Source organism: Balaenoptera musculus, chromosome 4 (genome assembly GCF_009873245.2).
Source record: "Balaenoptera musculus isolate JJ_BM4_2016_0621 chromosome 4, mBalMus1.pri.v3, whole genome shotgun sequence".
NCBI classification, from domain to species: Eukaryota; Metazoa; Chordata; class Mammalia; order Artiodactyla; family Balaenopteridae; genus Balaenoptera; species Balaenoptera musculus.
The window spans coordinates 2713686-2739557 of NC_045788.1; the positions used below are offsets into that span (position 1 = coordinate 2713686).

At 41.4% G+C, this 25872-nt stretch overlaps 1 protein-coding gene across 18 annotated transcripts in view; it reads left to right on the top strand.

Annotated features, from left to right (window-relative positions):
* Nucleotides 1-25872, top strand: part of THRB (thyroid hormone receptor beta) — a 387045-nt gene that overhangs the window by 174391 nt on the left and 186782 nt on the right. The window contains exon 1 of one of the 18 annotated variants that reach the window (XM_036849761.1): nucleotides 11731-11749. The exons of the other annotated variants lie outside the window; for them this stretch is intronic. The gene's annotated coding sequence lies outside the window, so the exon portion shown is untranslated. Of the gene's footprint in view, nucleotides 1-11730; nucleotides 11750-25872 lie in introns of those variants that run through there. 18 annotated transcript variants of the gene reach the window in all.

Below are 25872 nucleotides of genomic sequence, written 5' to 3' on the forward strand. Positions count from 1 at the left end.
GTGAATACTAAACTAAGATAAATATAAAACCAGAAACAAATTAGATGCAGAAAGCAAACCCCAAGTCTACAGTTGCTCCCATAGTCCACCGCCTCAATTTTGGGTTGATTCATTGTCTATTCAGATATTCCAGAGATGCAGGGTACATCAAGTTGATCGTGGAGATTTAATCTGCTGCTCCTGAGGCTGCTGGGAGAAATTTCCCTTTCTCTTCTTTGTTAGCACAGCTCCGGGGGTTCAGCCTCATTTTCTGTTAATTTCTGAGGTTAAGAGACAGAGAGTCTGGTATATCCCATTTACCAACCAAAAGAGACCTTTAGTTTTCTAGTTTAAGCTTGGCCTCAGTTCATTTGTATCTTGGATCTGTGGGCTACTAATTATGGCCATTTTACTAAATGGTATGGTTCATATTTTTATTTAATATGTTGTTAATGAAAAGCAACTGCTTTCTTCATTAAAATTCAAAGAGAGTAGGAGTTGAGGGTAAAAAATTAGCCCATATGCAGTGTTCCATATGCATATCATGTTTCATAATAAAAAGGAGTTAGAATGGAAGAATTAACTGTAAGAAGATGGGAAAATGATATCTAGTAACAACTAGCAACAGAATTCCTCTAAGGAAGGAACTGTATTTACTTGGGAAAATACCTTGACCAATGTGCTTGGAGATAGAAAAATAAATCTCCAAGGGATCTGGATGAGAGTGGAACTGTTTTGCTAGAGGCAAGAGGAGGTTTGGTCCATTGCTCCAGAGAGAGAAGGGAGATGGAGATGGAGACAGAGATGGAGATGGATATGGAGATGGAGGTGGAGATGGAGGTAAAGGTGGAGGTAGAGGTGGTGGGGTGAATGAATGAATGACCAATAGTGGACAAAGGGCCAGAGAGATGACAGAAGCTGCAAGGTAGTGAAGTGACTCCTTCTCTATGACCCCTCAGATCCTCCATAAAGAAACTGAAATGTTTGGTGGCGATAGATCTGTTACAGAAAGAACCTACTTTTGGCTCAGGTCATGGGGTGAAGCTGAGGCAGTTCAGGTGCCCACGGAGGTCTGACGTGGCTGGGGGGATTGTAGAAATCTTGCAGAACGGGGGTTCAGACCAAGGTGGAAGGTGGCGGAGGTAGGTCTTTTATCTACAGATGTTGCATATCATGGTGGTTTAGAGTAGTGCATCTCAAGTTTTAATGATCATACTGTCAACTGGGAATCTTGTTAAAAACAGTGACTCTGAATCAAGACATCTGGGGTAGGGTCTGGGATTCTGTATTCCTAACAAAGCTCCTGGGGGAAGCCCATGATGCTGGTCAACAGACCACACTTGGAGTAGCAAAGTGGCTCCAGGACCAGATTTCCCAGGTTCAAATCTAGTTTTGCCATGTATTTACTGTGTGACTGAGAGGAAATTATTTCACTTGCTTTTGCCCGTTTTCTCAACCATGACATGGAGACAATACCTCGTAGGGTTGCTATGAAGATTAAATGAGTTAATGTATGTAAAATGCCTAGAACAGTGAGTACCTGACAGATAAAGGAGCTATATTAGGGTTAGCTTCAGCTGCAATTATTGTTGTTGTTATTGTTATTATTACTGTTATTACTTACTTGGAAGTGAAACCTATCCTACAACGAGCTGAGAATTTCTTAAGACTCAGTCTGTTGCAGCAGCACAAGCTTGGACTTTAATATGAGACAAAGGTGGGTTCAAATCCCATCTCCATGACCTGGATCATTCACTCCCTTCTGCCCTTGCAGTGAATTAGTTTAAATTCCAAAACTTGCTGAAAAGTTACCTAGGCATGCATGCTAATTTTTTTCCCTAAAACTTGAGACTACGTAAGAGTGCATTTCGTTGGGACTCGGAGGCCAACATTACCATCCAGGGAATGCCTCTCTTCGGCATTGCATTTTATAGATATCTCTATTATCGATGTATTATGTTGTAAATACCTGGTTAGGTGCCCATTCCCCCTCCCCATTCAGTTGAGCCTGGCTGGGGCAGAGGCTGGAAATAATCTTCTCACCCCTCCACCCCCTACCCCGCCAGCACCTGGCATGGAGTTTGGCACATGGCGTGTGTGGACACTAAATTAATATGGCGAAAAATCATCTGCCTGTAGTCAAGAGAGGCAGAAAAATCATACATTAAAAAAAATCATATATTCATTTCATTTTGACTTTCACTTAGTCTACTTCATCATTTTTTTAGAATTTACCTACACCAAGGAATTTAGTATCAGCATCAAATACATGGTGGTACACATACTTACTTGGATTGATAAACAATGTATGTTTATCAATGGAAGGATGGAAGAATCCATAAATGTTTGTGTTTGCTGTGAATATAAATTATTTTTTTCATACTTATCAGATATGGAATGAGAGAGATATCTTCCGCTTTAAGCAAACCTTACACGGGAGCGTTTGTATTTACAGAATAGATAAATTGAAGAGCAAATATTTATTTAGCAAAATTCTTCTTTGCATAAGGATTCAAGATAGCTGTTTTATGTGACTAGTCACTGAATAAACTTAGATGTGTTTCGCACCCAACATTATCAGCCATCCAGCTGGGGTGTCAAAGGTGCTCATTCGTAGAAATATTCTAGGAACAAAGAAGCTAAATATATATTTGACAGAACTGCTAGATAGTAACTTGATCCACTACAAGATTCTAAAGTGGTTTGGTGATAGGCTCTCAGATTTAATTTCTAAATCCTCCTACTTAGGTAATTTCTACAACTGGTACTATGACTTCTGGAGTATTCTAGCAGAGGTTCTCAAGAGAATCCAACCTTACTTATGTTCAGCTGTTGGTTTCTGGTCACCCAGATTATAGAATACTGGAGATGGAAGATTTCCTGGAGATGGAAGATTTCTTAGAGATGGACTCTTTGGCTTTTCAAAGTGTGGTTATGGTCAGTCCCACTGACACCACCCACGAGCTTGTTGGAAATGCAGAATCGCAGGGCTCTCTCTAGACCTAGTAAATCAGAACCTGCACTTTGACAAACTCCCCAGGAGATTCTTATACACAGTGAAATGGGAGAAGGCTGAGTGCATCTTCAATGCCCTCGCACCCCACACGGCTAGCTGCGTTGAACGATTGTTGTTGTTTTCCCCGCCCTAAGAACATTCGGAAACAAAACAGAGTCATTAACAGCTCCTGTCTTGGCTAGGGGAGCAGTTGCCGTTTTAAAGGTCAGAAATGCTATTCCCAGGACACAAAGAAAGAACAGGATCCAAAAATATATGTTTAGGAATTTCAGTTGCCTGGGGCCCGAGTTAACAAGTCAGCTTGTTAAGGAAAACCTGGTGGTCACTTCATCTGTGGGCCACCCAACACTCATCAAAATCAATGGATTTCATTTTATGGAAATTTTGGACACCAACAGCACTGCTTTTAAAAGATTTGGGGGGAGTAAGAAGTGGCATGAATGGGCATGAATGTAGTGCTCACGAGGAAAATACACTAACAGCTAAATTCACTCATGAGTTCCACATCCATACTTGAGAGTGATGCATTAAATAGCACACAGACAGTGCTTGCATGCAAAAGGCGGCAGAATATTAGGAAGAGGAAATGGAGCTAATGGCTTTGATCTTTTCTGCAACAGGTTCTTTGCAGGACTCTGTAATAAAATGAACATGAGAATATACCCACATTTTGTTCAGCCCAAGAAGGGTCAAGCTCCTAATAAGAAGTGTCTTTCAGTAGAATGTTCTAGATGAATCAAATCCTTGATAACAACGATGGAAAAGAAGAAATTAACAATAATATTCCTTTGCTCCTGGACAACATGGGTTTGGCCCAAAAGTTCGTTCAGGTTTTTCCTGAAGATGTTACAGAAAACCCGAATGAATTTTTTGGCCAGCCCAATACTCTAAAGCAATTAGCTTTCAGTTCAAAAAGAAAATCTGAGGAGAGATTCTGATGTCCCCAAGATCTGAAGACCCAAAGAGGAAAGCTGCCTTCTGGAAGCTCCAGGCAAAAAAAAAGGAGCTTCAAGAGTTGCTCTAAAAGGCTTTACACATTTAATTACCCCTAGGAAGGGTCACAAGACAGAGGTGGGAGCTGGACCTGGCCCAAAGCAAATACAATAAGCTCTTTGTTATTTGGTGCATGTAGATTAGATTAACAAAAAATGATACTTAACCCATTTACCTACTTTTCCCATGAACTTTTTCAAATCCTTTGTTTGAACCTATGGAAACGATGGTTTTCATTTGAAAAGATAAAAGGGTTTAAGCTTCTAATACTGGTTTATTATCCTGGCTAACTGATTAAGGGGACCAAGTGAAATACATACTTATACCATTGTTTCTATCTAAATCAGTATTTTACAAAAGCTCATTTTTTTCTCCAAATTCACCTCTAGTTTTTTACTGTATAGATGCTTTAAAATATATTCATAGTTGTAATTTCTCGTGAACTTCTGAGATCTATTTTGTTTTTCCCGCCCTTATGCTGTAACCCAGTGCTGTCCACTAAAAATAGAAAGTGAGCCACAAATGCAAGCACATGTGTAACTTGAAGTTTTCTAGTAACCACATTAAAAAAGAAAAACAAGTGAAATTTATTCTAATATTATGTTTCACATAACTCAATATCCAAAATATCATTCTCACAAATAACCAATATAAAAATCATTGAGATATTTTACATTCTCTTTTCCATGCTAAGTCTTTGAAATACTTGTGCATTGCACACTTACAGTACATTTCACTTCAAACTCGCCACATGTCAAGTGCTCAGAAGCCACACATGGCTAGTGGCTTAGGAGAACCTGAAGAAAACTAAGGACTTCCTCCCAGAAAAATTCTCACCAGTGCACATTCCCCATAAACTTTCAAGGGATTCATGAACTCCTTGAAACTACCTTGGACTTCCTGTCATAAAGTAATACCAAACTGCCATAATTCCATCACTAATCTCACAATTTTTCTTAATGTTGACCATTGGGGGGTTATACAAATTATGTAAAGAGAACATTTTAAATCATTTCTGTAGATGAAAAATGTGTCATTTGCCAAAAGATAACTGTAACAAAAATATTTAACTGCTTTTATTATTTTTGTAATTGAAGTACAGTTGATTTACAATGTTTCAGGTGTACAGCAAAGTGATTCTGTTTCATATATATGTATGTATGTATGTATGTGTGTGTGTGTGTATATATATTCTTTTTCGGATTCTTTTCCATTAGAGGTTATTACAAGATATTGAATATACTTCCCTGTGCTTTACAGCAGGTCCTCGTTGGTTACCTATTTTATATATAGTCGTGTGTGTCTGTTAACCCCAAACTCCTAATTTATCCCTCCCCCAACGTTTCCCCTTTGGTAACCAGAAGTTTGTTTTCTGTGTCTGTGAGTCTACTTCTGTTTTGTAAATAAGTTCATTTGCATCATTGAAAAATATTTAACTATTAATTTGTTTTCATGGTTCATCCACGGACCTACCTCCTAAATTCATCTCTCCTATCACGCATGCCACTTAGGGCTGGGGGAACAGATGAAGAACTTGCTCTAAACCTTGTCTGATACAGCGCAGGAGTGGAACAGAGTCTCTGGAGACCCAGTGCTAGGTCACTATAGCAACAGAACTGGTTGAGCTCTCAGGTCTGTACAGCGGGATGGGGATCGGAGGCATAGAGCTGCCCAGGCTCATTCACTGTGTCGTGGTTCATGGACAATAGAATGGTGGGGATTTTTTTCCTTCTCCTGATGAATTTGCTTCCCTGACTCTATTTGCCAGGAGATAGATCTTAAGCTCTGCCCTCTTGGGAGAAATGGGGCTGGGAAGGTGAGGGCAGGAGAGCTGGGGTGTTGACTCAAATGAGGTCTGCTCTAGGCTTAAAGACGTGGGCCTTTGCTCTCGCCATCTTTGCTAGCTTCCTCCAGCCCTGGTCCACTGGGTGAGGCCCCGTGGACAGAGGGGAAAGGCGGCCAATAAGTGGTCAGTTGACCTTCCTGCAGCATTGACCTCAACTCCAGGCTGCAAATTCAAATGCCAGCAAAAGCGGGGCAGGTGGGGGCTTCCCTGGTGGCACAGTGGTTGAGAGTCTGCCTGCCAATGCAGGGGACACGGGTTCGAGCCCTGGTCTGGGAAGATCCCACATGCCGCGGAGCAACTGGGCCCGTGAGCCACAACTACTGAGCCTGCGCGTCTGGAGCCTGTGCCCCGCAACAAGAGAGGCCGCGATAGTGAGAGGCCCGCGCGCCGCGATGAAGAGTGGGCCCCGCTTGCCACAACTAGAGAAAGCCCTCGCACAGAAATGAAGACCCAACACAGCCAAAAATAAATTAATAAATTAATAAATTAAAAAAAAAAAGCTGGGCAGGTAACTTAAACGAGTCACTTCTTAAGGAACTGGAAATTTGAACTTTTTTAAAATAAATTTATTTATTTTATTTCATTAATTTTATTTTTGGCTGCGTTGGGTCTTCATTGCTGCACGTGGGCTCTTCTCTTGTTGTGGCGAGCGGGGGCTACTCTTCATTGTGTGTGGGCTTCTCATTGCAGTGGCTTCTCTTATTGTGGAGCACGGGATCTAGGCACGTGGGCTTCAGTAGTTGTGGCACACGGGCTCAGTAGCTGTGGCTCGCGGGCTGTAGAGCACAAGCTCGGTAGTTGTGGCTCATGGGCTTAGTTGCTCCGCAGCATGTGGGATCTTCCCGGACCAGGGCTCGAACCCGTGTCCCCTGCATTGGTACACGGATTCTTAACCACTGCGCCACCAGGGAAGCCCCTGGAAATTTGAACTTTTGAGTGAAATGTCCTGTTCTTTCAAATGCTGACTCCTTTATTATTATTGTTGCTGTTGTTGTAAGTTTATTTAACACTGTATCTACTAATCAGAACACTGATGCAAGGTAGACTAGGCCAGCAAGATGCCACCTGAGTCTTCAGCCAAAACATTAGTGGTGGTTCTCTGTCAGGAACTGCCTCCGTGCATTTTGTTGATCTCACAGTGGGCTGGGTGCTGGGATGCCGCTAGCCTTGGAGACCTCAGTACAAGGGGCAGTTCTGCACCCAAAGATCTGTCCTGCCCCAAATGCTATAATGCCCCAGCTGAGAAACACTGAAAGAGTAGTGGGACTTCTCTAGTTCCCCATAGGGTATCCAAGTTCAACTCGGGTTTGGGGCCAAGGCCCTCTTTGGTAGCGAGGAAAATCGCTCCTGTATTTTCCAGGAGCATCTATTTCCTTTGGGTTGCACAGGTGTGACGGACACAGTAGGTTTCAAGGATTGGAGGTTCTGACCACCTTTGGCTTCTCTCACGTTTCTGCAAAGCTTTGCAAAAAAGACTTTAGAGACAGATTTTCTTTCCCCTTTTCTGGCTTTTGTATGCTTCCACTCTTCAGAGTTTTCACTTTTTTGTTTAAAATGACTTTCAAACAGTGGGACCCCGAGGAAATAACTTGATTCAAGGTTTACAACTAAGAAAAGGTCTGGGTTGCAAAAATCCCATTATAGTTCAGCTGAACTCTTTATTCACTCATTCCCCCAGAAGGAGTTATGCTACAGGTATGACCTCCTGAGAGGGGTACATCCTCACTATTCCTTGGTTGAACAAATTGAGTTTCCACTAATTCTCTGTCCCACACGCACTCCAGTTCAGCTGAAGTGTTTGTTGGGTTTTGTTCAGTGATGATCTCCTTCCCTGAACCAAAGAGGGTCTCTACGATCCATTGTCTGAGATTCGTATGAATGATGGAGCCCCATCTAAGCTTCTGGTGGTCTCTCATCTATCTCTCTATCTCTCTCTCTATCTATCTATTTATAACTTTTTAGTGAGTATCACATGCATATGCTAAAGTATGTAAGACTTGATGAGTTTTTTAAGTAGATATCACCCATGTCACCACCACTCAGAAGGGGACACAGAACTTTTCCACACCCCAAAGGGCGCTCTTATGCCTCTTCTGCCCCCCCCCATCAGAACCACAGGATTTACCTGCGGTTCTGATGGGGGGTATTTACCACTATTCTGATTTCCATCACCATTGGTTCATTTTTTTACCTGTCCTTCAACTTCCTATACGTGAAATTACATAAATACTCTTTTGTATTCGACACTTTTTGCTGAATTGAGACATTCACGCATATTGGTGCGGGTATCAGTATTTTATTCTTTTGATCGCTGAGTAGCATTGATTATGTGAATGTACTACCATTTGTTTATTCATTCTCCTGTTGGTAGACATTTGGGTCGTTTCTGGTTTGGAGCTGTCTTTTGGAGAGCATATGCATTTCTCTTGGATATATACCAAGGAGTAGAAATGCTAGGCCGTAGGGTAGATGTATGCTTAACTGTATTAGGAACTTTCAAACAGCTTCCCAAAGTGGTTGTATAAACTTTCAGAGCCACCAGCAGAGCATGAGATTTCTAGTTGCTCCAATCCTCTCCAACACTTGATAATGTCGGTCTTTTTAATTTTAGTAATTCTGATGAGTGTGTAGTGATATCTCATTGTGGCCTTGATGTGCATTGTCACCTACAATAAGTGAGTCATAAAAATTATTAAAGTTCATGAAGAAGCTTTTAAAGTCTTGGCTCAGTCAACTACACACGCAGTAGTTATTAACCCTTTTCAGGAATCCGAATTATTTCTCCTTCCTGAGAGACGTGGTACCTGATTGTGCAATCATTCCAACTTTCTCAAAGGTGAAAATTCCTCAGCCACACCCCTAGTGCAATATCCCCAGGGTACGGCCCTGATACACGGTGTACACCCAGCATCGCCACCATAGGCACCTGGCAATGAGTTTGCCTGTTCCGTAAGCACCCAACGCACATTTGGGGAGCACTTACTTTGTTGCAAGCACGGTGCTGGGCATTGAGGAAGCAATGGGGACCAAGGCACAGTCCCTCTCTTGACAGGCTCACAGTCTAGAGAGGGAGACAAAGTGAGCAGACAAGTGTCATGCAGTCTGAGTGCATTGAGAAATGTGTACGTTAGGGGGCTTTGAAGCCCAGAGTAAAGGTGCTTGGAGAGATCAAGGAAAGTCTTCCCAGGAAGAGTGATAACCGAAGCAAGGGTTTCAGAAAGCAGAGGGAGGGCACCCCAGGCAAGGCGGCTGCAATGCAGAGGCGTGGAGGTGAGCCCCTGGACGGGTTACCAGCACGGCCAGGGCAGCTGGAGCGTCAGGCTTGTGCAGGAGACGCAGCTAGGACGTCTGCAGGGCCAGATCATGCAGGGTGCACTTAGGCGAAGGTATATGTTACAGCGTCTCAGCCTAAAGAATCTCCTTCTTGGTTTACCCACAAGCAAAAAGAATCAAGACTTCCCTTTGGCTATTGTCTTGAGTTTGGACTTCTACTCACCTTTTGAAGTTAAATTGCTTGATGGTCAACGGCTTTCTACCTTCTTATCTGGATCCGAACACATTTTCTATTAAACAGTTTGCAAACAACGTGTACTTTCTCATAGACGGTAGCCTGAGAATTGTATTTTCCCCACTAGGTTTTTTTTTTCCTTATGTGCCATCCAGACCCACATCCCTCGCCCGTGCAATAACCCTGAATGTGGCATACGCCCACTTTCAGTTTTCTTGCAGAATGGAGTTTTCTTCTCAGTGTTAATATCTTTCCTTCTGATTGGAGGAGACAGGCAGACATTTACATTCCTAATCAAGCATCTTCTCTTCTAAACCAAGTCAGTCCTGATCATGTGCAAAACCTTCTCCCTCCAGCACAGCCGAGGAGGCCATGGGGTATCAGAATGACTTCCTTCTGCTGTATTAAACAAACTCTCGTGTAACGTGTCCCCTCCCATTTTCCAGGCGGTATTCAAACCACGTGACACATAGCAATTCACTTACTCCTCACCCCCACCCGAGAGCTGGACAGGATCATCTCCGTGGACAGATGGGGAACTGAGGCAGCAAGGGGGGTGGGAACTTGCTCAAGTCACAGACAGGATGTGAACCCACACATTCATTCTTGTCAACACTGTACCATGCTGCTGCTGCTTCCTGGTGAAATCTCCAGGAGAAACTCAGAGAAAAAAAGTTCACTCAGCAAACATTTATTGAGCAACTGCCTGGTGGGTGAGTCAGCAACACCTTTGCCCCGGGAACTCTTCGCCTATTTGACAAGACAGGAAAAAAAAATGTTTGCAATGCAGTGTGAACCCAAGGAGAGAAAGAGGCAGGGAACTAACTAAGCCTGGGGACAGAAGAGAATGGCTTGGGCTTCAAAGAGAGGCTCAGCCCTTGTGGGAAGGCGTGAACAGAAGGGGCGGCTGTCAGAGGCCGGAGAGGGAAAGGGGTTTGGAAGGGTCACGTGTGCTGGGGGTGAGAGGTGTAAGGTGTACAGGTGAAGGTGAGTATGGGAGACGGGACAGGGTGAGGAGCAGCTCGGGGGGCTGGATCGGAGGGTCTCCTTTGCAGGCTGGAGACCAGGGCTCATCCGGTAGCCAGTGGGAAGCCACTGAGGGTGTTACATAGAGGGCAGAGGTGATGGACCACCTTCACTGTTGTAACCCAGGAGAGGATGAAATCTCATCGTGCGGGCATTTGGAATCTAGGAGTATCAAGTGGGTTGGCAATAAAATGTGGAGTCTGAACTATAATATGCAGAGCGGAGACATGCAAGGGAAAGGGACAGACAGGGAAGAGCAAAAGGGGAGGAAGAAGAAAGGGAGAGAGAGAGAGAGAATGATGTTTGCTGAAAGGCAGGATGGGGGAAGAGAGGAGGGAAAGCATGAAAGGTGGGAAAGAAAGGAAACATGTCAGTACCTTAAAAATATCTCATGGTAACGTTACTGGCAAAGTCTACATACGATTGAGGCTTTGGGAAGTATTTTCTCAGCCAGCGTTTGTTTTGGTGGTTCCTCGACCGTTACTGTCATGCCTCTATAACCACCCATTGAGATGACTAATATCTGCAGATAGTTCGTCAGGCTTATGTAAGGCTTCATTTAGGGGCCTTGCCTTGGCATGCAGACAGCTTCCAGACTTTACGCACCAACAGAAACATGTTATCTGAAGAGTGCAAGAAAGCAAATTAAATTCATTGCTCAGCACCCCAGCAGCAAGCAAGCACTGCCCTATGGGACATTTTCAGAATAATGCTTTTATTTAAAAAAAAAAAAGAGAGAGAGAGAGAGAAAGCTATTTGAAGTTCAGCCTCACCAGCCTGAATTTCCCAACCCAAAGAAACTTCCAATAGACGGGAATCACAAGCCTTATTTCAAGCCAAATTATTCTTGTCCTCTTTGCCAGTGGTAAGCAGCGGAATTAGTGGAGGGAAGGATTATGCTGCAATTAGCTGATCGGGCTGGGCGGCAATGGGAGAGAAGTAACAGTTCTCATCGTCTCAGGACCTGTAGACATGGATAAGGTAGCATGTCAGGTGTTAGCTGTCCGGGCGGCCTCCTGGTGTTAGAGGAGTCTCCTTTCACCGGGGGTTTAGGTTACCACCAGCTCTGCTCATCTTCCTGCCGCAGGACTGGCTTCTGGGAGCAATCCCAGAGCCAGAGAACAGCCCCAAGTCGTGAACTGTTTGTCTGGGAGGGTCGTGACGCCAGCCCAGCGTCAGTCCACACTGGCGTCTAAGATGCACGTCAAGAGCATCTAATTGGGATCTCTCGGCCTCAGAAGGGCGGGACATGGCTGTGGGTTCCAGGCAGTTTCTTTGCTTAGCAAGCCTTCGTTCCACGTGGCTTGGAGGTAGAGGAGGGGAAGATCATGCTGAGGCTGCGGAGATGTCAGCAGATCCTGAGAGCCCCTAGGACCGTAGGGTAAGTGTCCAGCACCCCGTGACGGATGCTCTCGGTGTGGGCGCTACGGGGATTTTGTTACAATTCAGGGGTAGGGTCAAGCCCTGTCCATCTTCAGGGCACAGGCTTCCAATGGCCAACTCTTCTTAAAGTTCTCACGTATCATTGCTAAGGGTGAGATTACACAAATGTACTTACCGGTATTTTTCATCTATCTTGGATTGGAACACAAAGACAAGGCAAAGAAAATATCGCTCCTGGATTCCAGGCTTTTTTTTGGTGGAGGATGGGGGGAAAGAAGGTAATAAAGGGATATAGATTATAATGCTGTGTTTTCTAAACTTTAAAATTTTTAAAGAGATTTGTTAAAGAAAAACTATCTTCTTATTCTTAAATAGAATACTGAATGCATATGTGAATAGGCCATTGTAATCAGTTCCGAGTGCCATACTTTGAGGGACACTGAGTGTCCTCAAGGGCCACACCTGAGGGGACAGCCAGGGGGTGTTCCATGGAGGTTGCAGCTTTGGATATGCTCCACGTTCTGCAGGAAAGGTGGGGAGACCTGGGGGTGTTCAATCTGGAGACAAGCCTGCTGACGTGATTGCAGCTGTTTTCAAGTAGAAGAATGAGGTACAGAGTAAGGAGACTGCTTGTCCTGGATTTCCCTAGGAAAAGGGTTTCGTCCTTTGGGGAAAGGCATGACAGACCTCTCTGACAACCTGATTTTTAAAAAAACCACATAGGCTTTCTCCCCAGAAAGCGCACTTATATCAAAGCAAAATTGACCCATGATATCAGGGATTCCATGGAACCTTATAAAGTCCATGTAAAGAATTCCCATTTCAGACAGTAGGACTGACAGTGAATGGAAATTTCAGGATTTGGTTTCAGCTCAGGGAGAATTCTCAAAGAGTCTGGCAAGTGCTCCAGTGGAACTGGGTTTTTCAAAATGGGATTTATTCCCCCATCACTGGAGCCTGCAAGAATGGGCATGTGAGCTTTGGACTCACCGAGATCGGGATGTGGATACATGATGCTGTTCTAGCTGTGCATCTCCAGACAAATTAGTTACCCTGCTAAGTATCCCTCCGCTCCAGTGGGGAAGTGGAAGTCAAATCTATCAGAGTGGTTGGAATCACTCAATGACAAAGGGTGTGTAAAATGCCTATCCCACTACTAGAGAGGTGGAAGAGCAAAAATTAACTTCTCTGAGTAATTCTCAAAGACGATGGGCAAGAAAAAGCCTAATTCCTGCCTGTGGATAAGTTCTTCATAATTACGTTCTTTTTTTGACTTAAGAATATTTGAGGCAGCATTCTAGCTTTGTGTGGGAAGTTACAATAAATGCCTAACTCCAAATATGTACCAGATTTATATTTTTTTAAAAAAACTTTTAAAATGCATTAAAAGGTGATATTATGGTATCTTAAAGTTTTTTTTTTAAAAGCATTCTAACCAAAGTATGAATGAACATTATAGAAAATGAAAGGGACTTGAGATGATTCAAAGTGTTTTCAATGAGGAGAAACTTACCCTGCATTTCCGTTTAATAGAAGAGGGAATGAAGTTGCATTTTCAGGCAACACTTAATAATGGGAAAGAAAAGTTAACTATACATCAGGTGAAAAGTGATAATGCTAAATAATCACGGGGTATAGAGTAGAAGTTAAATGCCTGTGTTTACGATTCTAGAAAGGAACATAGTTTCCAAAGCCCTTTGGTAATGGGCTTCTTAAAATGTCCAATGGGGTATGAACTGGAGGATATGAACATTTAAGTCCCATGGGAGGTGGGATACTCTTAGCAGCTCCACGGAACAGCTCCAGAGTGTTTGCTGCAATGTGAATCATGCTTCATTCCCCAAGCAGCAAATTTGTGTGGCACACCTACTACAGCCAGAGCTGCTCCAGACATTACTGGATGGGAAGGTGGCGTGGAGGTGAGGACAGGGGTGTCCCTCCCCTACAAGGACCATAAGCCAGGTTGGGGAACTGAGCACATGCTCCTAGAAGAATGAGTGGTGCAGGCAATGATTTCCCAAGTTGTTGAGAGGACGGAGGGAAGGTGTGTTGAAGTTGATGACAGCCTTCCTGGAGGAGGAATATTTACTATGTGGCAGGTACAGGAGCTCTAAGAAAAGAAGACAGTAAAAAAAATTAAAAAAAAAAAAAGGAAGACATAAAGACCTACCTTCTTAGTGCTTTCAGGCCACCAGGGGACACAGACCATCATAACAAAAAATAATCACGGTGAAGAGTTTGACGAGAGGCCGTGAGAACACAAGGGTAGGACGCCTAACCCTGACTTGGGAGATCAAGGGAAGCTTCCCAGGGGAAATGTCATTCTAGCTGAGACTTAAAGGAGTGGGTGTGGGGCAGGAGGCAGAGGCAAGTGTTTCAGTGTCCTTGGCAGGGGAAACGGTACATGCGAAAGGATGGTATTTAAGGGTGGCATGACACTTTCATGGAAACCAGGAAAGTTCAGCATGGTTGGGACATGACGGGAAGGTAGGGCGTGAGGGGGTGGAGAAAAGAGGAACCAGATATTAGAAGTAAGCAGTGGTCTGTGAACAGAAAGCCTTACAAGCCACCAGAAGGTCTTCCGGCCAGTCAGTAGCACATGACAGGTTTCATGCAGTGGGATGGCATGATATGGTATGCGTTTTAGAAAGCTCACTTCTCTGACAAGGAGGCATCTGGAGGTTGGCAGGCCAACTGAAGGGCTGTTCTCTAATCCAGAAGAGAAATGATGTTGGTATGAACCCACAGAGAGACAGAAAGAATGGAGAGAATCCGGAAGAGAGATTTAGAAAGGATCCTCTGAAAGACTTGGGGGTAAACTTAATGCAAGGGTGCATGAGAAAAGAGTAAAAAGAACGATTCATTGTGTGGAAACCATGGGCAACCTCTCCCAGGCTCCCAGGGGCTAAGACAGGGATACAAGTGTAAAAGGAGCATTGGGAGGAGATGGGGAGAAGTCACTCCAGAGAGTGAGATACCTTTCTTTTTTTTATCTGAGAGCAGGTTTTCTTTGTGGTGTGGGCTCTGTAAATTCTGAAAATCGATGGCTGGAAGAGTCTATGAAAGGTGGAGAGAGAAGGTACCTTAGAGAATCATTGACTCCTTAATTTCAGGTTCTTCTGTCATTAATATACAATATTAAAGAGAAATATTAAGTCTGCTAGGGAATAGCAAGGTCCTTTCCAAGTCCATTATCCTGGGATACCTGTGTTTACATTTCCCATGATGAAGGTGTGCCCAGAATCTTCTCTGCTCTGGACAAAGGTGATTGCAGCCCCTTGGGGGATAAAAGTGTTTCCTCATCCCATCTGGCTTCACATCCCCACAGAAGTCCTCATTTACATTTTGTGTGAGTAAATGTCTGGACCGTGCAGTGTTTTATGAGCTTCCTGGACGTGTGAATGTGGGAGAGACAGACAGACACAGAGAAAGATGACAGTAGATCTGCTTGAGACTCTACCCAATTAAGTTAATTCCTGTGACATCATCCCACTTTAGTTGAAGCCTTCTAAAATGAGTCTTTCTTGTTTTACCTGTGATTTAAACTCCTATTAAACAATGGACTTCCATGAGAAAGAGAGTTCCTTTACAGCAAGGTTTCCCAACCTCTGGGGCTCACTCCTGACATTTGGGGCTCACTCCTGACATTTGGGGCTCACTCCTGACATTTGGGGCTGGATAATTTTTTGTGGTAGGGGCTGTCCTGTGCATTGTAGGATATTTAGCTGCATCCCTGGCCTCACTAGATGCCAGTAAAGACCTCCCCAGGCCCAAGCATGACAATTAAACATGCCTCCAGACATACATCGCCAAATGTCCACAGACGGGGGGACCAAATGGCCCCAGTTGAGAATCATTGTTCAGAGCATTGGTTCTCAAAACACTGTGCTCAGACCAGAGCATTTGCATCATGTGAAAACTCATTAAAAGTTGTGGTACATATATACGATGGAATATTACTCAGTCATAAAAAAAGAATGAAATAATGCCATTTGCAGCAACATGAATGGACCTAGAGATGATCATACTGAGTGAGTCAGACAGAGAAAGACAGATATCATATGATATCACTCATGTGTGGAATCTAATTTTAAAATGATATAAATAAACTTATTTACAAAACAGGAAGAGACTCACAGACATAGAAAACAAACTTATGGTTACCAAAGGGCAAAGGGTGGGAGGGATAAATTAGGAGCTTGGTATTAACATATATACACTATTATATATAAAATAGATAACCAACAAGGACCTACTGTATAACACAGGGAACTCTACTCAATATTCTGTAATAACCTATATGGGAAAAGAATCTGAAAAAGAATGATTACATGTATATGTATAACTGCATCACTTTGTTGTACACCTGAAACTAACACAACATTGTAAATTAGCTATGGGGGCCAGCGATCTGCGTTTAAGAAGCCGTCGGGTTGATTCTGATCAACACTAAAATTTGAAAAGCACTGCCTTAGAGCAAATGAACGGTCATTAAAGTTTCACCGGAAATACTTATGTAAAAAAAATTTTTTTTGGATAAGGGAAGATTTTCTCTCTTCCATTTTTCTTTCCCGTTTAAGAAAAGAAGTAAAAGTACATCATTTTATTTCTGCAAGGCAAAGATTATTGATAAATAGTTCCCTATCAAGGAAAATCCTTATAGGTAGGCAAATAATTTTTAAATCTCATGAAAAGTTTGTTACTCTGAACAGAATTCTTTTTTCCTTAGTTCACAAAGATCAAATAATAATAGCGTGATTGGGTATCAGACTGACAAAGAGAGATTTTAAGTAAGCACATGGAAAAACTTTCTTCAAGTTGAAAGAAATGTGATACAGAACTTCCATTTGGGGCAGCAGGCACGCTGTCTGCCCAGCACCCTACAGCATTTGGAGAGCCAAGGCAGGTGTCTGTGTCAGGGAAACCCTCCCTCTGTTTTCTTCCTTACCTTCCCTTGTCACAGTGTATTTTCAGATTCTGAAGTTGCTAAGCTATTCAGTGATGTTGACATCTTTAAGAAATGCCTTTGGGACGCAAAACATTAGATTGGATTTTAAAAATCATTTTATCAGAAAAGGAAATGACGTTCCACTTAAATAATTTTTAAAGAGGCAAGTATGCCAAAATAAGGAAGATAAATTTAGTAAGACTTTGTTCATTAATTCATTCTTTTTTTTCATGTATTGATTAGTTCAAAAAATATTTATTGTCGACTGGATAACAGTGAATAAGACAAACATTTATTCTCTGACCTCATGGAACTTACTTTTTTTGTAATCAAATGAAACAGACAGAAAGCAAATATTCCAATAGTTCAAATTTGAGGTTGTACCCTGTTCGTGGATTATGAGATCAATTTAGCTGTTCACAGACAGCTTTCATGATTGTTTCTTTAAGGAACAAACTAGAATGGAATGAAGAAAGTGGACCTCATTCTACCATAGTTCTTAAGTGTGTTACTTCATCAAACTGTCATTTCAGTTGTATGTGCATGTGAGGGCATAAATCAAAGTCAAACATTTCTCTTTTTTTTAATTTATTAGTTTTTTGGGGGGAGGTTTTGGGTTTTTTGGCCACATCCTGCTGCATGCGGGATCTCAGTTCCCCGACCAGGGATCGAACCTGTGCCCCCTGCATTGGGCGCACAGAGTCTTAACCACTGGACCGCCAGGGAAGTCCCAAAGTCAAACATTTCTTGTTATGAGTTTTAAAAGTTTGAAAAATACTGAAAATTTTAAAATAAATGAAATGATTTCAATTGTAATACATGCTGTGAAAAGGCTAAGGAGCGAAGATAGAAAAATCACAAAAAATGCCAAGTGTAGAGAGGTAGTACCAGCATCAGCTGTGTGGTCAGAAATGGTGTCTCTGTTGAAGGACCCTTCCACCTGTACCCAGTGAGGAGAGGGGCACTGCGGGACAGAGGAGACAAGCCTTCCAGACAAAGGAAAGACCAAGTGCAAGGCTTCTTCTGGGGCCTCAGTACCCGGGGTATGGCAACCTACGTGGCAAAGAAAACAGACAGTTCACCTCCTTCCTCCTTAGGAAGGAAAATTCTAAAACTTTGGGTTGATAGAGTTACAAAAACAAAAGGGGGACATGAACCTATTCCATAAACACAGATAGGTCTCACTTCAACGACATGGAAAATCCCCAATTCAAATAACTCATAGAAAGAAAACATAATTCAGTTAAAATTCAGCAAATATTTATTGAGTTTTTACCATGGGCAAATAATTACACTAAGGTGTATTCGAAGATAAACAAGAGTTTTAAGATGTGAGTGTAAGAGTTTAAATACAGAAGCCAAAGATTATAATTTACCTATTAATAAAACCGTCAGCCATCTCCTTTTCAAGAATATCGATTCCACATGCCTGAAATTTACTTTCCTCTCATTAGCTTTATAACAAAGACTTCATTCACTCCAGAATAGTCTCTGCCTAATTCGATAACAGAATGGTTTCTGCCTAATTAGATGATCTGCTCTGATATATATTTCAAAAGCTAGGGGTGTTCTGTATCCAATGGTGATTTTCTATGCTAGGACCTCAAACAAAGCATTGCAACCTAGGACCTCTGTCACACCCTAATCCTGCACCCCAAGGCTCTCCGATTCTTTCATAGAACCCCAAATTCAAAAGCCAGCACTTCGATAGGAATTGTGCCTGTGTTTGTAACAAACTTCCTATTGCTGTGCTTCATATTATCAGCATGTTTATTTATTTATGTGTTTAATTTTGGCTGCGTTGGGTCTTCGTTGCTGCGCGTGGGCTTCCTCTAGTTGCGGTGAGCGAGGGCTACTCTTCGTCGCAGTGCTCAGGCTTCTCATTGCAGTGGCTTCTCTTGTGGAGCACGGGCTCTAGGCACGCAGGCTTCAGTAGTTGTGACGCAGGGGCTCAGTTGCTCCGCGGCATGTGGGCTCTTCCTGGATCAGGGATTGAACCCGTGTCCCCTGCACTGGCAGGCGGATTCTTAACCACTGCGCAACCAGGGCAGTCCCGATCAGCATTATTTTAATCTCCTCTGTCTCCTTGCCCCCTCACTCAGTTCAACTGCCCAAGCTCCTTGACAGTCCTATTACGCATCACTTACCCTACCTTCCTGACGACTGTCAGCCTGCAACGTCTTAAAAGCTCAACTTCTCACTTTCTTTGCCAGACGAGCAGAATTCACAGAGGCTGCAGCAGTGACCACAAAAGCTATTTCTGTAGTTGACAGCATAGACTCATGGTCCTACCTTGACAACAATGGACTGTAGAACCACAGGCCATTGGTGAGTGGTCTGGAAACTCCAGAGACAATATTTATACTTTAGCTCAAAACAACTAGAATCCAGGAAAAACTTTGAGTATAGACAGCAAAGTCACAGGGAAAGTTGTGAAGGATCCTATAAGCAAATAGTTTAAGACACAGTCATTTGCAGTCGTATCAAGAACCTACTCAATGTCCATATTCTTTGAAGAAGTATTTGAGAAGCTTCTGGAACACTTTTGAAGAGTTTTCCTAAGGAAATAACTCAGAATTCAGAAATAGATTTCGGATCAGAAATGTTATTTGTGGCATCATTTGTGTTTGAAAATCAATCAAGTAGCCTTCAGTAGGAGAATGTTAAATATATAATGCTATATCTTTTTAGTGGACTATTTAAAGTCATTAAAAGAAGAGAGGATAGCATAACAAGATGATTAATGTTAGAGGGAAAAGAATAAAAATCAGAATTTATGATACAATTTCACCTATATTATATATGCATAGAAAATGCATAACAGATGTATAGAAAAACTAGAAAAGAAATAAGAGTTGAGATATCTAGATATACTACTAGTCATTTTTTCTTATACTTTTAAGTATTTTTAATATTTTTCTAGAATAGCATATATTCCTTTTGGGTTCTAAACAAATAACCATTAGCTCAAACATTATCATGCTATTTCTCCAGTAAATGTAAAAATAATTCATGGTTTCAGACAGTATTCAGCATATATATGGCACTGGGCAGGCTATCAAAATTTGCTTGCCAACATCCATGAGTATACACTTGTTTAGTTTAATCACAAATTATTGTCAAGTAGTCAAGCAACATGAATATTTTATAATTTATTGTTGGTTGTACTTGTAAAACAATCAAGAACTCTCATAGGAGATTTTCATTCTTTATTGTGAGGAAAAAGAGAAGGATCTGTAATCATGCTTTGCTTTAAGAATGTGACCTTTTTTTAGAACCAGATATAATAGGATAATAACCCACTCATAATAAATAATGTGCCTCCCTAATTGATTACTAAAATTTATCAATTAATTGTAGGAAAGTAAAAAGAACTATTTGTATAGTTCAGATAGATTTTAGCTCTCTTTAGAAGTTTTATCAGCTCTTCGAGCCTTGCATGGTTACAAGTTACAAGGTTATATATTATGATCTACAAGATTAATGTGCCAGTTCAAGGACTTTGAGCTATGGACTGGAAACAGAGGGTTTAAGCTTAACGAACACTTTGTTTCTTCACTCAACTGTCCGACCATTTGCTTTGCCCTAGATAAAACAAGACCAGCTCTTCTGATCACCTTGAAAACTTGGTGATACACCCTCCCCCATCCCTAGAGGCCACATTAGTCGTCTACGAGCAGGCACATACTAAGAAGACATGCACTCCTCTGTTTTGGAGAATTTTCCCCTTGTTCCTCAGCCCCGTTTATAATTTCTGCTTTCAGGGAGTCTGTATTTATGACAACCCAATCATCTTGGCCTGTGCACTGCTTCTCAGTGTGAGGAACCAGAGCCTTCTGTGGAAGGCTGCTTTGTCAAGGACACTGTTGGCAAGTTCCTGCTTCCTCCTGTGGGTGGTCCAGCACAGGCCCGTGATGTGCCAGGAAATTTAGATCCAGGGAGCTCTTATCTATTACAGTGATAAGCCTCCTGGAAATCAGAATTACAGGTAACTAATATTCCTTCTGTGTGCCAAAGTAAACCCCAAACTCTTAATCCCCAAATGACAGGAGTTTTAATATTAAAATGTTTTTTTCTATGTAGCATATGTAACGATTTGTTAGTCTCTGGGCCAATACAATACAAACATCATTGAAGGGCTTTGATTTTGAAGCACATCTAAATGAACAAAAGGAAGAGGTACGTTATCTATTGGAAAGGACTTTTCAGAAGGAGTCCATGGGAGAAGGAGATACACTCAGATTTCCTGGGAGCCAGCTCAGTCTGAGAAAAAAATTCTAAGAGGTTTAATAGAAGGAAACAAAGCAGGCTTAAAGCAAGGCAAACCTGATTTTGAATCCTGTATAGAATCGGGTATCCTTGGGCAAGTTCCCTATATTTTCTGGACCTTTCTTCCCTCATTTAAAAAAAAATGGAGTACGGGACTTCCCTGGTGGTGCAGTGGTTAAAAATCCACCTGCCAATGCAGGGGACACAGGTTTGATCCCTGGTCTGGGAAGATCCCACATGCTGCAGAGCAACTAAGCCCGTGTGCCACAACTACTGAGCCTGCGCTCTAGAGCCGGCGAGCCACGACTACTGAGCCCACATGCCACAACTACTGAAGCCCCCATGCCCTAGAGCCCGTGCTCCCCAACAAGAGAAGCCACCGCAATGAGAAGCCCGTGCAACGCAACAAAACGAAGAGTAGCCCCTGCTCACCGCAACTAGAGAAAGCCCGCGTGCAGCAACAGACCTAATGCAGCCAAAAATAAATAAATAAAATAAATAAATTTATTTTTAAAAATGGAGTAGAGTTCCCTGTGCTATACAGTAGGTCCTTGTTGGTTATCTATTTTATATATAGTAGTGTGTATATGTTAATCCCAAACTCCCAATTTATCACTCCTCTCACCTTCTCCCTTTGGTAACCATAAGTTTGTTTTCGAAGTCTATGTAATAACCTATATGGGAAAAGAATCTGAAAAAGAATGGATATATGTATATGTATATGTATAACTGATCACTTTGCTGTATAGCTGAAACTAACACAACATTGTAAATCAACTATAGTCCAATATAAAATAAAAATTAAATTTAAAAAATGGAGTTCATAAGAACTACTTTCCATGGTAGATATAGGAGGAAATGACATAATGTATGTGAAACGCCAGGCTTCTGTGGTATGCATTTCACATACTTCTTCATCTCATTATTAAGGTGTATTAAATGCTTCCAACCCATTGTAGTTTGTTCATCCTTACAGGGAAAATGTACTTGTTCTCATTTGGTAATTAGAATGCAACATGCAAATGCTCATGTCTACCTTAGTTTGGGATCAATTGCCGCCTGTAATTCCTACCAATATATAAACAGGTACTAATCCTGATACTTGAACCTTTGACCTTGACCTTACCCGACATGTGCAGCAGGAACCCCAGGACCAGGGAGGAGATGCTGCATGCACATTCCCACCAGTACTACCATATCCAGCCCACACTCCATCTACTCATTCTGACCTCCAGCCCCCTTGTACTCCAAAGAAATGACTTTCCAGGTAATCATAGAGTGAACACCTGGATGTCTCTATACAAAGAACAAATTTGTTATGCAAAAAATATACATTTTGTGGGAGGGGAAAATTGTGGAGAAGGTTTATTATATTACGTTTGGAAGATAGACTGATGTTGAGAAAGAGAAAGGAGAGCAGGTAAATTCAGGAGACACATTCCTGAAGATGAAGCAACTTTTGTAGCCCGTTGTATGTAAAGTGTATGCCAGCTACATCTATGGCAGTGGTTCTCAGAATTTAGCAATTGAGGAGCCTGAGTTTCTCATTCAGTAGGTCTGGGGTGTGACCAGATAATTTGTATTTCTAACAAGTTTCCAGATGCTGCTGGCCTAAGAAACATGCTATAAGAACCACTGATCTATATAGTTCATATAATGAATTTAGGAGCTTTTCATCTTTTTCACTGGTCTGGAATAGTTTCAATAGCATTGGTATTATCTGTTTTTTAAAAGTTACTTGGAACCCAACTGTGAAATTATTTAATCCTGGTAATTTTTCCCCCTTTTAAATGATAGACTTTTAATCACTGTTTCAATCTCTTTTTATTAAATTTTTTTTTTACTTCTTGGTTTAGTTATCCTATTTTATTTAAGAAATAATGCATTCCCTCTAGGTTTTCACATCTATGGCAATAGGGTTAACTATAGTACTTTCTTCTAATTATTTTAATCTTTTTGTGTGTGTTTCTCTCTTCCCTCAATCCTAATATTTTCCTCTCTTCTTTCCTCAGTCATACTCATGAGATGGTTATACATTTTATGAAAGAACCAGCTTTTGAATGTATTTGTTCTTTCTACCATGTTTGTTTTCATTTCATGTATTTCAGTATTTATCTTTATTAATTTCTTCTTCATACTTTATTTAGGTTTATTCTTTTGTTCTTCATGGAATTTCTTAGTATGAGTACTATGTTCATTTATTATAAGTCTTTCAGTAACGAAGCTATCATAGTTATAAGCTATACATTTTCCTCTGAATATAGCTTTAGCTGTATTCCATAAGTTTTGGTAGGAAATAGATAGTCTCCTTTGCATTGGTTGTAGATAGTTTATAATTTAAATTTTGCTTTTCTCATTAATCCTAGAGTTATTTTGAAAGTTTTTTTTCAAGTAGTTAAGATTGACTAGTTATTGCTTTATTACTTAACATCAATTTTATTTGCTTATGATCTAAGATTATGATCTATTAAAATACCTACTTTTTAAAGTGATTTAAAATTGTCTTTTTAGACTTGTAATTTATATTTTATTAATGTTCCATTATGATGCAAGTTCTGTGCACAAATCTATTAGATTGTGTGGCTTACGTTTTTCAAATCTTATGTCCTTTCTTATATTTGGGCTTCTACATCAGTTCTGAAAGTTCCCAAATCATTTCCTAAAACCAACATAACTTTTCTTTCAAAACCTGATAAACAAAATACAGACCAAAAAAATGGACCAATTTTCACTTATACATGTAGCTGCAAACTCCTTAATAAAATATTACCAAGTAAAATCCAAAGGCATCTCGAAAGAATAATACACTATGACCAAGAAGGAGTTGTTCCTAGAATATAAACATGGTTAAAAATAAGGTAATTTATCAAAATAATTTGTCTCATCATTAAATTAAAGGAAGGAAAAAAAAAGATAGTAACAATACATGTGAAAAAGGCATTTGTAAAATTCAGCCCTTTTTAATAAAAAACCTTAATTGCTTTCTTTTTCAGTTTTACTTAAATGTGGTAAAGACTCTCCACCAAAAACTAACAACAAAATTCCAAATGGTGAAATTCTGAGGTTCTTCATATTAAAATCAGACCTAAGAGAGTGTATCAGTGATCTATTGTCACAATAATGCTGTAACACAAACAACTACCAAACTTCGTGGACGTATAATAATGACCATGTCAGTAGCTCACAGTGGTGGGGATCAGGGGATCTGAGCTGGGCTTGTGAGCACATCTGTGGTCAGGTACCAGTCATCTAGGCAGCTCTGGGCCCCCGACTGGGCTTGCTCACGTATCGGGGGCTGGCTGGCTGGGAACTGATGTAGGATGGCCTCTGCTAGAACAATTGGGGAAATTTTGCTCTGCACGTGTTCTCCCCTTCCAGCCGTCTAGGGCAGGCACACTCTCGTGTTAGTGACACAGGAGCAAAAACAAGCCCAAAGTCAGAAGCACTTTTCAGGCCTCTGCTTGCATCCTATTTGCTAACATCCCATGGACCTACACACTCAAGCGGCTCAGCCTAGACTCAGAGTGTGAGGGCCCTGCAAAGTTTCGTGGCAGAGGACATGGATGCAGGGATAACTGACACTGTCTTTGCAGTCGTCTACCGACAGGGATCCCTGCTTCCACTAATATTATTCATCATCATTTCCGAGGTTCCAGTGAATTTAGTGGGAAAAGGAATATTTAGCGTAGGTCACGCAACCGGAAAAGTAATATTATCCTTTTTTGTTGATGATGTGTTTGTATACCTACAAAAGTCAAGGGACTCCAGGAAACAACTGCTACAATGAGGAATGATATTTGACAAGTGATTGGATTAAAAATAAATGTAGATGCATAGCACAGAGACCTATATTCAATATCCTATGATAAACCATAAAGGAAAAGAATATTAAGGAAAAAATGTGTATATATGTATAACTGAGTCACTTTGTTGTACAGCAGAAATTAACACAATATTGTACATCAATTATACTTCAGTAACAAATAAATAAATGTAGAAAGGTCAGTAGGTCTTCTTTATTAACATTCATTCAACAAATATTTATTGAACTGAATGAATGCCACGCATTTGCTGGGGAGGGGAAATCTCCCGTCTCTACCCTCTTGAGTTCTGGTGACTTGGACTAATCATAAAATCGACACAAGAGAGATGAACAGGAGAAAAAGAAACAAATTTAAATTCATGTACATGGAGGTCTCATAGAAATGAGACCTAAGAAGTGGGGAAAGCGGGCAGCTTTTATATTTTTTTAGACAAAGAAACAATACCTTTGTGAACAATTGACAGGACAAAGAAACTTGGGCTTTGGGTGCTTAATTACTGAAGACTGTAAACAGAGTTTGTGCTTGAGATAGTAAATTCGAGAAGTAGCAAGGTTTATTTACACGGGCTTCTCAGCTCCACATTCCCCATCTCTGCTCCGTAGGGTGTCCTCCCTCCAGGTTCAGGAAGGGCACCTTTCATGTGAGTGATTTATTTCCTGCTTTCAGAAAGTCAGAAAGGAGGGTCAGAGTGTTCGTCTTACGTTGGCCATTTCGTAAGTAACTTTAATTCAAAATAATCAATATGCCAATGAGGCACATTTTGGGGAGGGCCTGCCCTGGGCCCCAACACAGTCATCTAGTCCCTGGAGATGTAGTAGCGAAGGAAAGAGAGAAAATACTTTTCCTCACGGGGCTGACATTTTAGTTGGTGGAAATGGAAAATAAACCACAAATGAGTAAATAATAAGTCAGATGGTGACAAGTACTATGGAGAAAAATTAAAAGCCAGAGAAGAAGTATAGTAAATACATAGCAGGCAGGGTGGGTGACAGGCAGTGGTGTGCTCTTTCCTATGGGGTGACGAGGGGAGACCTCCCTGATACAAACAAATTGGCATCTGGGCAGAGACTTGAGGTCCAG